Below are 17,859 nucleotides of genomic sequence, written 5' to 3' on the forward strand. Positions count from 1 at the left end.
AGTATAGGGACTGACATTTTAATAATATTTTTAAGATTTTAAGGACATATTTTAATGCAGTGCAGTTGTGCTTCCCACATTAGGCTGCATTTATAATTTTATTTGTATTGTCAACAATAACTTGCTGGGAGAACTAGAAATGAAGATATATTTTCTTTATTTGATAAGAATATGAGTTTGGGGATTTTTAACCAAAATCGAAGAGGCAAAGGAACATGCAGTCTGCTTGATTATGGAATTGCAAGGCTTTAGGGATTTATTAAAATATAGACCACAAGAAAAATAAACTTATTACAATTTTTAAGCCTCCCAAATATTTTAAAGGATATTAAATAAATATTACTCAAAAATTACATTTTAGCAGGAAGTACTAAATGAAAGAAGTGCTAATGTTTCCAGAATTAATTGAGGTTTATTTCCTAGTTTATTTCTCTGGAGACAAATGTAGGTCTCTCCTCAAGGGTAGAATGATTTGCATAGGAGGAATGATTTAAATGGCTAGAAACATCATTTTCACTCTTTACAAAATGCTTCACTATGTTTTGTCATATTGTCTGATAATTTTGCACTAGAGATTTCTTTCTTTGAGATAATAAAATGCAAATATCTCTGAAAGGGTCTCTTCAGCTTTAGTCATACTCATTTGGCTACTAGTGAAAAAAAAAAAATGTTTTTATAGGATAAAGGGAATGTTGCCAGCTAACAATTCCCTGGAGTCTGCACTACACCAAACGTTGCTTAGTAATTTCCAAGATTTTCTCAGTCTAATTTGGAGGAGTATAAAGATTAGAAAACAAGGAGATGTGGGCATGTTATATAGAGTTGTAAAATTGGTATTTATTGTATGTTTCCATTCTATCTACACTGAAAGCTACACGTGCAAAGAAAATGGAAAGTTAGCAGGTGGGTGTGGTAGAGTAGTACTACTTTAATTGAATGGTAAGGGAACGCTTCTCCTAGCAAGTGATTTTTATACCAAGACTTGAACAATAAACAGTATTCAATTTCGCAAAAAGTTTGGAGAAAGGCTTTTTAGGCAGAGAAGAAAATATATTTATGTCCTGAGGTGGGAACTTAGTTTGTCAGAGAAAGTAGGTAATTCTAACTTTCACTGATTTATGCATTCAATTGGAATACTTTATACCTTAGTTTTTGAGATCTTTCAAAATTTGATTTCTGCTTAAAATTAATTCTCCCCTGATTTCTCACCCGTACATGGTACTAATCTATGCCTCTGAGACTTTGTATATGTTGTTTCTTTGTTTAGTATTCTTCTCATTTGTTATGTTTTGTCTGATGAACTCTGCTTCAAGCATTTCCTCCTAAGGGAGCCTGCTCTCACTGTCCTCTGCCCACCGCCTATAGAATTGCTAAATCTTTACGCTACTAACATCTGTGCATTTGAAACACCGCTTCACAATTACTAGTCTGCATTTCTCCTTTTATCACTTGTGAGTTTCCTTAGGACAGAGACACTATTAATTCATCCTAGAGTACATAGAGTCCAGCATAGTATGTATCTTCAGAACAATTTATAATTTAGCATTTACTTTCAGTACAATTTCCATGATATATTTGTTCTAGTTAAAAGCCAATATCCACTAGAATATTTATCATTATTTCATTCAAAACAATAAAACATTAAATTGAATTATGATTACTCAAAGTGGATGCAAATTAGATTCATGGAAATATGTAAAGATTGAGTCATTTTTGGCCTATAATTTTCAATTCAGTATTTCAGTTTACCATACTTTATGATGGATGTTCAGCCCACACTTAAATATATTGGCAGTGAGAGCTAGTTATCACTTTATGGAAATCATGATTTAATAGCATGTTTTGTGTGGTTAGTTTTTTCCCTTCTTAAGTTAGACTGGTAGAATTATGTTCGAAGCCCTCATTGCACTATATTTACTGGAACTTGTGTTCATAACTTGGAACCTGAAGGCTTTTTCAACTCCTATGTCCCTGGCAGAAATGGTAGAGCTGTATGTGAAGGTAGGAAGGTGAGATGATGGGAAATGTGGCAAGAGAGTTAGGAAAAGGAAACAGTCATGCAGTATCCAGGAGGTTTTTCCACAGGCATATTTTTTGATGCCAATCCCAAGGAGATAATACGTGTAAAGCAAGGACATTCAGAAGGTTCACTTAGGAAAGTCTCTCTGGTGGTTCCAATTCTACCAAGTTGTATAAGTGAAATGCCATGGTTACTGTCTCAGTGAACTGAGCCAACATCAAGAGAACAGGAGAGGAAAAGAATTAAAGAACTAAAGCTAATTTCATCTCTCTTCACTTTTACCCCTTTTCATCAGTCACACCAGCCAACACAGTTTCTTTTACCCTTATCTCAGGTATATAAATCTATGTGAGCCAGGCATTTCTCTGAAAGATATCTTTGAAGCGATTATTAGGGAAAATAAATTGAAATTCAAGATTATGAGAACCAAATAGACATTGAATTTCCTCTGCTCACTGTATCCTGTGATACCTCTGTTCCTGACACTTACACCATTCAAACATATTTCTCATTGGCTCTTTCCTCAACCTGAAATGTTCTTTCCTCATATCCTCATGCATCCAAGTTTTGCACTTTTAGGTCTGGAAAGAGTTCACGGAGACCTTCTGCCTTCTATTCATCTACTATAGTTCCCTTCCCTCCACTCTTTTACCAGTCTATTCTCTTTCAGGAACCTGTTTCATTTCCTTGAGAAAACTTATTATTTAAAACCACCTATATACATTTCATTTTATTGCACATCTTCTCCCTCTAGAATGGGAGATGAGACATGTTATCAAATGAGACATTTCCTCTTCTGTTCTCTGCTCCTTTCCCAGTACCTAGAATAGGCCTGGCACACAGGGAAGCACAAGACATATTTTGTGGGATGATGGAGGGGGTGAATTGAAATCTATGCACTACTTTATGGAGGAGCATTTATACACCTGGGAAAAACAAACAGAGATAATTTCACTGGTAATAAAGACTGGTCCCAGTACATTTGCAGCACAAGGTTACCAGCAACTCCCAAAACACAAACTTTAGATCCCCTCACTTGCACTTTCACCTTCCATGGCCAAGAGAAGGGTTTAACAATGTGTTCAATAGCGTTATAGGATATGTATATCCACTAAATCAATCTATTTTCATTCTGACTTCGGGATCTGCCCAAAGGTAAATTGAGTCAATACATTTAGTATAAGTTCAGTGACATATACTATGTGCTCTCTGTCCTTTTGTGTAGAGTTAGATGGTGTCTAGTTGTCCCTTAGTGGAATGGGATGGCTCTAGGAATACTCGTTCAACCCCACATTGATCAGTAAGCATGGTGACATGAAGTCATCTATAAATGGGTTGGTTAATCTTATTTCAAAAAGCATAAAAGATTATTTACTCTACCACAAACCCTGAAATAACATTTTCATGTTGTGGCTTAAATACAAAAGAAATGATAGAGATTTTTTTCCAAAATTTAAAAATAATCCTAAATGGTTACATCATATTTTCAATAACCAATTGCAAAGTTAAAAAAAGCTAAGATGTTAATAATTTTAAAATGTTTCATTAAGTGAGAAACTAAATTATCATTCTCTTCTTACCATAGAATATTTGATATCACAAAATTATCGTCATTTAATGATTTGATCAGGGAATATTGAACCAAATTGTATAGGGAACAATATATTAAAGAAGTATGGCAGGCTGTTAATTATTAAAAAAGCAATTTTTTCTTGTTTATGTCATATTTGTGGGATTATAATTTTAACAATGTTTTGTATAATTTCAGTAATTTATTGAGATGTCATTTCTTATTCTAAATAAATATTTGTTTTTACATCTAAGTTTGTGTTTGTAATTTTGAGTTTTTATTCTTAAAGAGTGCTTCCCAAATTGTATAAGTTTCAGACTTCACAAAATCCTGATATCCTCCAGATTTTATAGTAAATATTATGAAATAATACATATTCTGCTTCCTTTGATAGACTCTCACATTTACTGAGATACTACCTTGATATGTTCTCAAGTAATAAATTAGGAGATAAGATGACCATGTAATCAATACATCATAATGGACCTTTTGCAGGCCAAGTCAAAAGTAGTTTCTATCAGGGAAGAAGGGTAGCATAATACTGAAATAGGTGTCAGAGACATGACGTTAAAACAACCAAGCAGAATTGAAAATACATACTTGTAATACAAAAATATTTTCCCCCACAAAGTTTCTGATATTTCAGTACTTGTACAGTGTCTCAGGAGATGAACCCAAGTGACTGGCTTTTGTTTTAGATTTTACACAACCGACTAGGGAAATTTTTTGTTATGCAGGTTCTTTTTAGTCTCAATAAATGAATGAGCCTTTAATAGCTGTCTCTTTATTTACTGATTTTTAAAGTGCATATCACTATGGACTCCTAGATTCTTTCTTACTTTGCTAGGTTAGACTGTACTACCAGCATCCCTGATATTGACCCTCAAATTTTCCCAGATTTGGCCAATAGGTGTTCCTTGAATGTGGTTTCCTTGCCCTTTTGTCTTGGTCCTCTGATTCTTTGAGCCATTCCTTGTTTTCTGATAATACAAGTTGCTCCAAATTTATATTGTTTCTCTTCACAAGTTATGGAATATGCCTATCCTTCAGAATCTCTGGCTTTTTTCAAAAACACATACTATTTAGAAAACAGAATTCAGTAATTTGGCTCATATATGCTATCTGTTGGCCATTGCTTTAGGCCCTCTTGGAGGACTGAGCTATAAATAGATATCCAAAATACATTTGTATGTAATATAATGAACACATTGAAACATTAAAATAAGAAGATCATAGTGATATTTCCTATTTAAAATGTATTTATTTTTATATAATAAACATCTAAACATTAAAACAAAAAATTCATACTATTACTTCAAATTAGCAAAATTCCCTTTACTTTTCACAAGATAAAATCAAATCATTTATTTATTACTAACAAAACTTTAACATTTTTTAAAGGGAACCTATTTGTTTACGTAAAATGGGCCTAGAAAGTAATAATGCTGATCTTGGAAAGACCAAATCCCAAACAGGTACTATTGGTAGTTAAACATAATGTATCACAAAATCCTTGTTACTGGAGGATGACATTAGTTACCGCTGTGATCTAGGTATTATATGTTAGATGATTGCAGTGTTGTTGTAGAGTGTGCTGGAGTGGAAAAAAATATGACAAAAGCTCTTTTCAATATTCCCCAACACCTTTCCCCACATGGAAAAATGAAAGTAAGCATTCATTATACCTGGAATTTTGAGATGAATAGATATGCATGGGGAGGTAGAAACAAAGAAGAAACTACTGATGCTATCTATGTTGAGGCAACACTAGTGCCACAGAGGGCTTTGCTTTGAACAGTTGCTTAAATTTATAACTGAAAATGTACCAAAAATATATGCACAGGTATGTTGTACACATATGTGGGTGAAAAATTGGCCTGAAGTCATCTTAATTGGGCTTTGTCCCAAAGGGCTGCTTAAAAGTCAGTATAATTCCAACAGAGACAGTCTATGGAGAGATAGACTGCTGTTAGCAAAATCACTGTCAGTGAAATTCAGCCCAGTTAAAGGAGCAAATGGCCTCAGGAACCCTGCAGTGAACTGAAGCACTCTGCAAAGGACAGGAGACCAAGAATCAGCTTTGACCCCTACCAAACCAGACAGCATCCATGGCAACTCAACAAAGTACCAGCATGCAGGAGATTTCCTGTGCTCTAGACTCTCCTCTTTTCCTCTCCCGACTTGAACCTTGGTGTGGTCAGAACCAGTGTAAGTTGCAACTGTGGAGAAGAGGAAAAAATTGAAGTATCTATCTAGGTCCTACTTTTGTTCTGGAGACCTATCTTCAATAACATGACTGATTAGGTGGATGCAGAAGCTTTAATTTTGAATAAAGCTTGGAAGTTTTTTATCACTGCTCTGGCTACACCTATCAGCTCCAAAACTGAAACAGTTTAAATGACTAAAGTGCCAAGAAAAGAAAATTTTCAATATTTAAGATAGCTAGGGGAGCCCAATTATGGATTTACCTAGGGGGAGAAGAATTACCCTACAGAGCAGATCTCAAGGGGCATTATAATAGAAAACAAAGTTGATGAGCGAGTTTCTTTTACCAGTTTTGCTTCTTCAGAATATCATATATTTATATATTCATATATCATATATCTAAAATATACATTTATCTGCATATGTATAATGTAGCATATGAAGCACATTGTCTTTTATAGAGTTTCTTGTTCTTTTCTTTTTTAAAATTCCTATTTGGTTATCTTGTCAATTGAATTTTCATATATACTTTTTTCCCTCAATGTGTTAGCTACAAGCAAATAAGGGAAACATTTTTATACACAAGGTGGTTACTTGGTTTCCTTTATAATTGGAGGAAATCTTATTTTATCTAATCCCCACATGTCATGTGATATATTGGATACCTTAACACACTTGCATGTAAATGTTTAGAAATCACAAATCATCTCAAATTGGAATTAGATTTGAAAAATGTATTCAATAAGATGTGTAAGATGAGATAGAATTAATTCTAATTAAATTCATAGACAATTTGAAATTACATGGAGATCTGTAATATCAAATTATATTAGATATGAATTACTATTAAATTTGCATTCAGAAAAATATGTATTATGTTCACATCTGAGAACCACTTAGATAGAATCATAGAACAAATATCTTATCTTGACTCTCTCTTCCTTTCCTACTACCTAAATGTCATGGAAAAATCTGCCCATCTTGATTATCAACAAGATAAAGATTTTCAGAAATGCATAGAACCTAAAAATTACATTTCAATGGAAGATAGAATACAATTAAGAAATGTTCTTTTTATAAGTGCAAAAAGTATTACTTAAGAGGTGACAATATTAAGACTCTAAAAAGTAGTCCATCAAATACTGGATTTCAGATGTTAATGTTAGCAGAGATATACAAAATAATTGTATCTTGAAAGACGGTTACATGCTTATATTCTTCAAGATGTAATAGTCTCACAGATGTAAGCATTAAACAAGTATTATTTTAAACTGACATTGGTAATTAACTCAGAAAATCCTTGAGATTTTTTGGATGGGTCGTATGACTTAGAAATTAAATGTTGTCCAAAGGAGATTGGTGTTTATCATAACAGGAGCTTCCTAAAGCCATCCTTTAGGCAAGGTGCATGAAAAACAGTGTTGTAGTATGTAAAAGTTATTAATATCCTGCAATGACCTCATTTTCACTTATATGAGGCTAAGAAAAAAAGTATATTGAAAAGTTTGTTGCAAAAGCCATAAGAAGTAATTCAAATATAGCAAAAATGAATGAGTTTCAACATTCAGAATTACCCTGCAAACTTTAGGCCACCTAATAGTACTAGTTGTGATTATATACCATTCTAGTTCAATGAATCTTGACACCAAAAGCTATTCTTATCTTATTCTATAGGGATAGAAGTTCTTTTTTGCACAGAATGGCAATGTTTTCAGATAAAATATTGACTCTCTCAGACTTCTGCGCCAACAGAGGCCATGTAACTTAATAGAGACAATGAGATACAGGTACAAACCCAGCAGGGGATTCCTGGAATACTTTTGTTTCCCTAATACAGACACCTTCTTTTTTCTTTCTCTTTCTAACCAAATGTACAGCTGAAGAAGAGAAGCCATCTTGCCAACAAGATATGTTAAACATGAAGATAAAGGCTTGTCTATAAGAAAGATGGAGCAGAAAGATAAAAGGGACCTATTCTCCCTACCTTCACATTTTTTATTATGAAAATAAATTGCTATTATAAGGTTAAGCTGAAGAAATTGACATCTATTACATGCACATAAATGCATCATAATTCATACAATGTCACTAAGTTGATAAGCATATCCTTTTTAGAGGATGAATCTGAGGGACTCAAAAATCTTGTCAAATCTTAAAAAAAAAAAACTTCAGAATTCTTAATCTCATTGTGATTTTGAAAAGTTATTTTACAATCTTTTCATTACCAAACTGTTAAATACATTTGAATGTTTAATGTATTTTTTTAGTAAAATAGAAAAATCCTTTTGTGTGTGTGTGTGTGTGTGTTTGTGTGTGTGTACATGTGTGCATGTGTATGTTTGCATGTATACTTAAGGAACATGAAGGGACACTAGCTATTTACAACTCTTCTTTAAATATCTCTTTCCAAATTCTACTTTCAAAGTAAATAGATTCTAATATATATGCCATTAAAATAATTTAACAATTTCTTTGTATTAAGTTTGTCCTCATTAGTGTGTGTGTGTGTGTGTGTGTGTGTGTGTACATGTATGAACACTAACTTCTTTATCTCATGGTAAAATATCCTGTTGAAGAGATATATTTCTCTATAGAGCCAAGTCATGTTCTTCTATCTTATCCCCAGATTTCCCCTCTTGCTGTCAGCCACTCTGAGTATCAAGAACAATTAATGTCTGGGGATATTTAAGTTGATGGGAAAAAAATGTAATATAACCACTTCACAGATCAGTAACTGAAGCCCCCTGATGATATTTCCTTTTTCAAAGTCATTCCTTATGCAGATGTTATTTGCTCTTGAGAATCAAAAGGATTGCTTGAAACATCACATAAGCCATCCTTGACATGCCCCCTCTCAATCACCTTTTAAAAGGAAGAAAAACAAAAAGTCACTCTGTCAAACAATACTTGAAAAAAAAGAAGATAACTGTTCCTCAGTATGTGGGAGCCATGGCCAGAATTACATAGATACTGGCTGGACTGAGAAACAACTGGAAGCCTATACATACTTGGCCTCTGAACTGTGAGCAGTGCTAAAGAAGAAAGCTGAGTAGGGCCACAATTCACACTCACAACCCATCTGTAGTACAGGTATGCAGACATTTGAACAGCCATCCATTTCATGAAATGTAATTTACTTTTAATGTTAGCTGGGGACATTGCCTTCTTATATTTTACCATCCTCCATGTACTCACAGCCATAAGAAACTCTGAAAATTTAGATCCCAGTAAAATAATAGGATTGGAGAATTAGGGGAAAATTGGCACATGGAAACTTGCAATGTGGTGTTATCTATATGTGAGGACAGTGCTGATGAACAATTACTGGGAGGTGTGCAAGATTACCAAGTACTGCTTCAGCAAAAGACATTTAAATAAAGACAGGCTGAATATAAAAATAAACTTTCATCCTAGAAGAGAAAGCAAAGCAACAGATTAAGATTCCTTGTGATGCCCTGGCATTCGTCTGTATTCCCAGTGACTCTTGAGTCTGAGGCGGGTGGCTCACAAGTTCAAAGCCAGCCTCAGAAACTTAATAAGGCCCTAAGTAACTTACAGAGACCCTGTCTCAAAATAAAAAATAAAAAAAATTAAAGGGCTGGGAATGTTGCTCAGTGGTTAGTGCCCCTGGGTTCAATCGCAGACACCCCCACAAAGAAACCCAACAATTTCCTCTTTACTACAAGTCAAGCCTGTTAAAAGTCAGTAATTGTTCTAAAATATTCTATACGTTAATTTGCTTTCCATTTTAAGAAGGTTGCTATTGTCACTTAAGTAGGAAACAAGAGATAACGTCAGGAACACACATTTCTTAATAATAGGCTAACCAGGGCTACTAATTAGGATTGAGCAATTTTTATTCAAGGATGGACACATAGAACACCACACATGCAAACTGAATATAGAGAACTAATGCAAACAAACTGTGATGCAGAACAGAAATTCTTCATCTTAGAAGGGAAGAATTATCCTAAGATATGTCTTGAAAGGACTTAGCTAGAAAAAAACAGATTAAATGCTTTTAAAATAACTATAGCTAAAGAAGACAATCCAAGAATATTTAACAATGCAGATATCCTTATACACTTTTTGTAATGTTAAGACAAAGAAATTATGGTATTAAAATTCTGGCCCCAAAATATATATGTTACACAGGGACCAGAAAAAATACATGAAACCTTTGGTGAATTCCAAGCTGGATTAAAAATTAAACATTTGCAACCTCAAATACTAAAAGATAATGGACGGATGCTTATAGAGCTATTTCTCTTTTTTCCTTTTCTAGAGAGAGAGAGAGACTAGAGAGTAAATGTTGATGAAATGTTCTTTATTTTATGATATGCAATGGTTCATAAATTAAGGCAGTAATATAGATACCTTGAAAATTTAACTCAAACACATAATGCGGAAAATCAATTAATTAAAATTGAGAAGTAGAAACAGAAAATATGGTATCAATGGACTTTTGTTGAGCCTTTGGAAGAAGAAGTCCAATTAATTTCTGTACTAATATTAACTGAATTTAATAATCACAAATGTCACTTGAAAAAGAACATATTTAATTATAAAAACAAATAATACCTGTGACCTACAATCTGTACCACATCTTGAATTAGAAAAGATCTGTAGTTAGACAGATGGGTTAGTTAAGGCACATTTATTGTTTTACATAACATAAAATTAAAAGTTATTTAACTTATTTTATTTAAAGCTAAAATGTTATATAATGAAGCAATTTATTAAAGAATATAAAATAAGCCCAGAACAAAATCTTAAATGTTCCATTCTTTTAAAACTCCTGAATTAAACAGCAAATTTTAAAAAATTGAAAAGCATAGTGCAATTTCAAATTACTGAAAACAAAGATAAAAGCAAAATAGCACAAAGTACATCACTTAATGAGAAGTTATTGTAGATTCAGTTAGTAGAGAGCACAAGTGGTGTCAATATCAACAGGCAAAGGATATCAGACTTAATTACAAAACAAATTTAATTATGTTCTCCTTTCATAAACATAATCAAAATAAACCAAATACTTTAAATATCATTCAGCTTCATCGTCTCTAGACATCTAGTCACATGTTTTAGACCAACTGCTGCTTTTCATGAGCACTAATCAACTCCTTGAATGCACAACTCATGATATCTTGCCTGATGCCCATGCTATGTATATTTTTCCGCCTGACTCAGGCTTTTATGTTGATGATGAGGTCTGAACTATGCTAGTAATTTTTTTTGCCCTCCTCATTCATATGCAGCCTATTGTGCAAGGGAAATGATTTCTCATGGAATGTAACTTTGGTCAGTAGGAGATAAGAGATAAGTTCTGGACCTTTACCTTTCCTAGATAAAACACCCTAATATTCACTCATTTATTTAGCCTTCTTAGAGACAGTGCCACATGGATGAGTAGTTATACTATAAAGTAAGTAGTGACCAGCATGTTGACCCCTTCTTTTATTGTTTTTTTCCTATTTTCTCACTCCTAAACCCTGAAAATGCATCATCTAATTAGAGAGTGATACATAATTCTCTACCTTGGGCCTTGTTCTTTGGAGACCTTAGGGGAAGACAGTTGATAATGGGAATATTCTTTTAAAGTAGACAATAAAGCTGGGATTTTAGAGCAGCATTACTCACTGTTTTGATAACAATGAAGGTTCAGTGCTAGTGGTAAATAAAATGGTGAAAATTCCTGTTTTTTACCTTTGTTTAATTGGAATAAATACAGGTGAAAGGAGAAGTGTTAAAACATATGGTGGTAGTGGTGTTTTAAATGTATATGGCCAGCAATAATTATAGAATTGTATGAGCTGATTTCTCTTAATTGGCACTACAAATGTTGAAAAAGTAAAATGCTAAGCTCAAATCAGCCAAATACTAAAACAAGGAACAATATGAAATCCAGTGCACTTCCAAGGAAGTTTTTAAGGAGACTTTCACCTTCAAATGTATCATGGAAGAACATGATGAAAATCAGATTCAGGATCTAATGAAAGGTGACAGAGCCTCAGTGCTCCCTGAATGCATAGATTCAAGAGACCCCTATGTGAACACATGTGGTTTTAGAAGAAGAAAATGGTACATTGGACAAAACAGGGTTATTTGGGTAGATAAATCTGAAATTTTTGAACTCCCAATTTTGTTTGAAACTTCATAATAACCAAGAGAAGCCCTCTTATCCTAGCCATAGAAGGTTATGTAATGACATTCTCTGAGACAAGTGTATCTCAATGTTTTCATTCTTGATTTACATACCTCTCTTCATTGCTTCTAGTTAATGGTTACAGTAAGGGTTCAACACAACCTTATCAGAGAAGTATAATCAATTTTACAAGGAAACAGTTTATGTAGCAAAGGAATTGACATATCTTGCTAACAAGTACTGGCAGAAACTTGAGAAGAAAATGGGAGAGTAGAGCTTCAGAGCTGTACAACAAGAAGTGGAACACAAGGCTAGGTATGGGAGAATTTATTGAATGGAGGCACTGATAAGTCTCAGGCTTTGATCATGTGGCAATGAAACTAAGGTTTGTCCTGAAATATTTTTGCTAGGATAGTTCCTTAAAGCTTGGCTATAGCAAAATATAAAGAAAAATCTGAAACTTCCTAACATAATATTGCTAAAGGGATCATAAGAATCCAAAAGATGGGAAAACATTTAATGAATTACTATATATGACCTAAGCACCCAACCAGATTAACATCCCTGGGGCGAGGCAGAGGACACTCAATAAGGAAGAAACTGCTGAGACATTCAGTGTTATCATTTGAATATGAGGAGTCTTCCAAATCTCATGAATGAGAATACAAGAATGTTCACAGGTATAATGATAATGAGAGTTGTAACTTAATTAGTTAATTAATCCACGGATGGATTAATGAGTGGTAGCAAAGGGCATGTAGGGTGTGGCTGGAGCAAATAGGTCTTTGTGGGCATAATTTGGGGGCTTCTGTTTTGTCCCTGATGAGCATTGCTTCTGCCCCCCACCTCTCTCTCTCTCTCTCTCATCCTCCCTCTCTCTCTCTCTTTCTCCACTCCACCACACCCCTCTCTCCTGGATTTCTAGTGGTCATGTCCTGCACTACTTTCCTTCACCATGCCCTTTAAATATGGTGTTCTACCTCACCTTGGGCTGAACCATGGACTGAATTCTGAAACTGTGAACCAAAATAAAGTTTTCCTGATCTAAATTGCTCTTGTTGAGTATTTTGGTCACAGTGATTACAAGCTGATTAAAACATTCACCAATATCTTTAAGAATTTTGGTTGTTGATGGCTGTACTTTGCAATTTGCAGTTGATGGCAGGAATTATTGCTATTATAATGGGCACTTTAATACAATAGAGATGACAAGATAGCTGAGGTGAGAATGCAGCAGAGGCAGAGTCACACACACAATAGATGCAGTTACTAGACTTGCCATCAGGTTTCTTTGTCCTTCAAGATTTATGGTAATAATTTATGTTCTTAGGCCTTAGATGCCTGTAATCCACCTACAGAAATGTACTACTATGGAGGATGGCAAGTTTGAATACATTCTCAGCAATTTAGCAAGACCCTATCTCAAAAATTAAAAAAAAAAAAAGGAAAAACAAAAAGGGCAGGAAATATTTTTTAAGGATTTTTTTGGGGGGGGTCCTGGGAATTGAACCCAGGGCCTTGTGCATGCGAAGTAAGCACTCTACCAACTAAGCTATGAAATTAAACCCATATCTCTCACCATGCACAAAACTTAACTCAAAATGGATCAAAGTCCTAGGAATAAAACCAGAGACCCTGTGTCTAATAGAAGAAAAAATAGGCCCTAATCTACATCATGTGGGATTAGGCCTCAACTTCCTTAATAAGATTCCTATAGCCCAAGAAATAAAATCAAGAATCAATAAATGGGATGGAATCAAACTAAAAGTTTCTTCTCAGCAAAGGAAACAATCTGTGAGGTGAATAGAGGGCCTACATATTGGGAACAAATTTTTACCCCTCACACATCAGATAAAACACTCATCTCTAGGGTATATAAAGAACTCAAAAAACTAAGCACCAAAAATACAAATAACCCAATCAATAAATGGGCCAAGGACATGAACAGACACTTCTCAGAAGAGGAAATACAATTAATCAACAAACATATGAAATAATGTTCATCATCACGAGCAATTAGAGAAATGCAAATCAAAACCACTCTAAGATTTCATCTTACTCCAGTCAGAATGGCAGCTATTTTGAGTATAAACAACAAGAAGTGGCTGGAAATGTAGCTCAGAGGTAAAGTGCTTCTGGGTTCAATCCCCAGTACTGCAATCAATCAATCAACAAATTGACAAAAACTGTAAAAATGGAAAACTGTGCCTCTTAATCCAATTTTCAGATATAGGTAGGTTCTTCAGTTTAGAGCTGATTGATTGAAGAGAATGATCACTTTGAGAAAAAAGCCTGCAATTCCACCTGAAGTGTATACAGTGAAATATGATCTCAATTATTGTCCAAAGAGATTTAGAACCATTTCCAGGGTAACCAAACACTGGAATGGAAAAATGCAGGCAAGTCTAGGATAGTTATATAGAGGCCTGAGTTGACACTGATTTCATGGGATCTGAAACACTACTGCACTTCTCTGAGTAAATGAGAGAAAAAGTTGAGTTTGGCCCAAGTCCTGTTCAAGTGCATTCAAATATATTTGCTACCAATCTATGGTTATTTCCTTAGTTCCCATGTGTATGCTTGAAAGACAAATATTTATCACCTGACACAACACATATATTATGACCTGTGGAATAAAGGGCATTAGGACACAAAGAGACAAGTGGAAGCTGCAGAAACCACACTCCCAACCTGAGGAAATTATAAATAAGTAATGCACTATCATGGAAAGAACTGCTGACATTAGTACCAATAATAGCATCAAAGACATAATGAATAAAGAAGTGATGGTTCACATCATATTTCCATTTGCTTCACCTAGATGTACCCTGCATAAATGAAATGGGTCTCGGTAGATGACAGTATTATTACTATAAGTTTATCTAAGTGGCAATCCCAGTTGCAGCTTCACAGTTGCTATATTATACCATCTGCCACAAAAGCTATTATTGGGGCTACCCCTTGGTTAAGTGACAGTAGATTAACACAGGCTTTGGCACTTTTTATAGGACTACTGATCTGGAAAAAAAAATTATATATATATTTCCAATTCTCTTTAATGAACAGGACAAAGTTTAGTTTTTATTCCATGGCAAGAACTGCAGAATATATTTTCTATTTTAGGGCTGCTATTCCATTGTCATAGCAGAGAATGCAGGTATCTTGATCATCCTCATAATGCATGATCATATTGACAATCCACAACAGAACCAACACTCAACCAGCACATTGATGAAATTGTGATTGTTGGATATGCTGAGCAGAAAAAGGAAAGTACAGAAGACATCCTAGAAAGACACAGATGTCAGAGATTGGAAATAAGCTTCCTAAGATTTGAGAGACTTTAGTCTCATGATTATTCAAGCCTGAACTGCTTAGCAATTTGGGGCTTATGACCCAACATAATTAATGGAGGTAAAGCTAGCTATAGGAAAAAAAGTTACCTTGAGTCTCTGAGAAGCTTCCAGGATTTTTCAGGAAAATAATGCATCTCTGAGAAAGAACTTATCTCAATGCAAATAAACATTCCTGCCACTCTAGAGTCCTATTAAAGACTAATAGCTTTACCCTGGGATGCTAAGTGCCTGTGCAATGGAGTTTCCTTTTCTGAACTGTGTATTGTCAGATCTATCATTTCTTGATCAGGCAAATGCAGGAATAACATTCACTTTTCAGCTTGAGCATCTCCAGGAACACTAGTAAATTAGTCAGACACATGACTGAGACTTCCATATCACTTACCTCTGTTACATCAACACTTCTATCTCAATTTATACCTTTAGCCTCTGTGGTATTTCTAACAGTCAATTAACACAGAAGAACTTAGGCTGGTGCAAAGACAAATTGATGTGATATGTTGATGCTAAACCAAATGAAACTAATGCTAGTCTTCATGCTGGTGGATCAGTAAACAAAGAAAAATTTACATTATTGGTGGGGTATTCAACCCTAATTGTCAGAACAGGTCACAGCTCTTATACATTGAGAATGTGGAAGATACCACATAGAACATAATGAATTTATGAGCTTTTCTACCTGTGATAACTGTAAATGGATAACTAAAGTGACCATGGCTACAAAATATGAATAGATGATAGATAGATAGATAGATAGATAGATAGATAGATGCATATATGTGTTTATGTGTACAATTTTGTGACTCAGAACAAAAATTATTTTGTTCACTGATTTTTAATTTGGGTAGAGCTCAATTGACATATCTTTATGAACTAATTGAGATCATGAGGATTTGAATGCATGGGAGCTGAAACACTTGGAGACTGCTTATGCATCTCTCTGTATGTATCAGGGACTCAAGTTATTCAGGGCCTGTGAATTAGATCTCTCGAGCTTATCACTCTCAGCATGGCTTTGATGATGGCTCAGAGAACCAAGATTGACTATTAAAGGAGACTAAGGCAGAAGCTGCAATGTTTTTTATACCTTAGCCTTGAAAGTCATGCATTACTATATTCTATCAGTCACATAGGTAAAATCTTATTCAATTCATTAGTATACTGTACGGGAGCAAAAACACTGATAGATATGGATCATACAGTTCCATATTGTAAGATGGTTCCACACAAAGAAAAGGAAACTAAGAGTTTAGACAACTAGGAGTCAAATTCCAAGTCTCTCTTATAAGCAAGCCATTCAGAACAGCCAAAAGGTGGCCAAGGATGAGCCAATGTAAAGTAGGTAGTGAAGGAGAAGGTGATAGATGTCAGCTATGGTCTTGGAACTAGTCACAGCATTAGACACCCTTGCTTATTTCAATAATCCTCTTCTCTTAAAAAGCTGTATACCTTGAATCTAGTGACCATCATGAAGGAGATTCTATGATTGGCCTTAACTTTATCTCTTGGGGAAAAAAAAAATCACAGTAAATTAAAAATAAATTAATAATGTCAAAAATCCATGTGGAAATCAACAAATCCTTTTTAAATTATTTAAATTATAAAAGTAATTTTGCAATGGACATTATGAAATATTAAGAAAAAATAATTGAAGGTACCACATATCATATCTTATAGGATACAGTTAAAAGAACTGTGAGAAATATTGCTTAATTTCAGTAAATTACAAGATAGATTTTAAATTAGTCAACTAAAATTTAGGATAAAATGGAAGAAATGGCAACAAAGTGGAAAAAAGGTTTTAAAAAAGGCCATGATATTAATACAAACAAAATAAAGAAAAAAATAAATATTGTTAAGAAAATAAACAAATTTTGGAAAACATGGAATAGATTAATTTCAGTAATTTTAATAAAAATGAGTTAAGGGACATGTAAACCTTAGAATGCCAAAGAACAGATGTGTATAATAGCTGTATATTTTTACTTAAGTAAAATGTCACAAATAATTCTTGGCTAATATTTTGAAAACATAGATGAAATGAAAAACAATATAGAAAAGTATGTACTAATAGAATGGATTCAAGGAAAAACAGAAAATATTAGCATACATACTGCAGCAAATTAACTTTCAACCAAAAATTTAGTCCCCATCATTAAAGAGGCTATATGCACAGCTCTCTCCCTACCCTCCCTCTCTCTCCCCCTCCCCTACCCCCTCCCCTCCCCTCCTCTTTCTCTCTCTCTCTCTCTCTCTCTCTCTCTCTCTCTCTCTCTCTGTCTGATTTCAAATTGGTTTTCAGTGTATTTCTCAGTTTCTGCCATGCTATTTTCAATGCCCAATAAAAGGTCCTTATTTTCCTTATTTTTCTTTTTTTTTTCCTTGTATCCACTCTGGTATTTAGTGAACTCCTTTCAGTTGATAATTAACTCTGTCTTCCACTGAGTCCATTAGATTCTTCTTAAGCATTCCAATAGTATATAAGTACTTATAAAATATATATGGAATTTTATTATTTTTGTTTATTTTTTTCTCCACATTAAACATTATTATCTCAGAGGTC

This window comes from Callospermophilus lateralis, chromosome 1 (genome assembly GCF_048772815.1).
Source record: "Callospermophilus lateralis isolate mCalLat2 chromosome 1, mCalLat2.hap1, whole genome shotgun sequence".
NCBI classification, from domain to species: Eukaryota; Metazoa; Chordata; class Mammalia; order Rodentia; family Sciuridae; genus Callospermophilus; species Callospermophilus lateralis.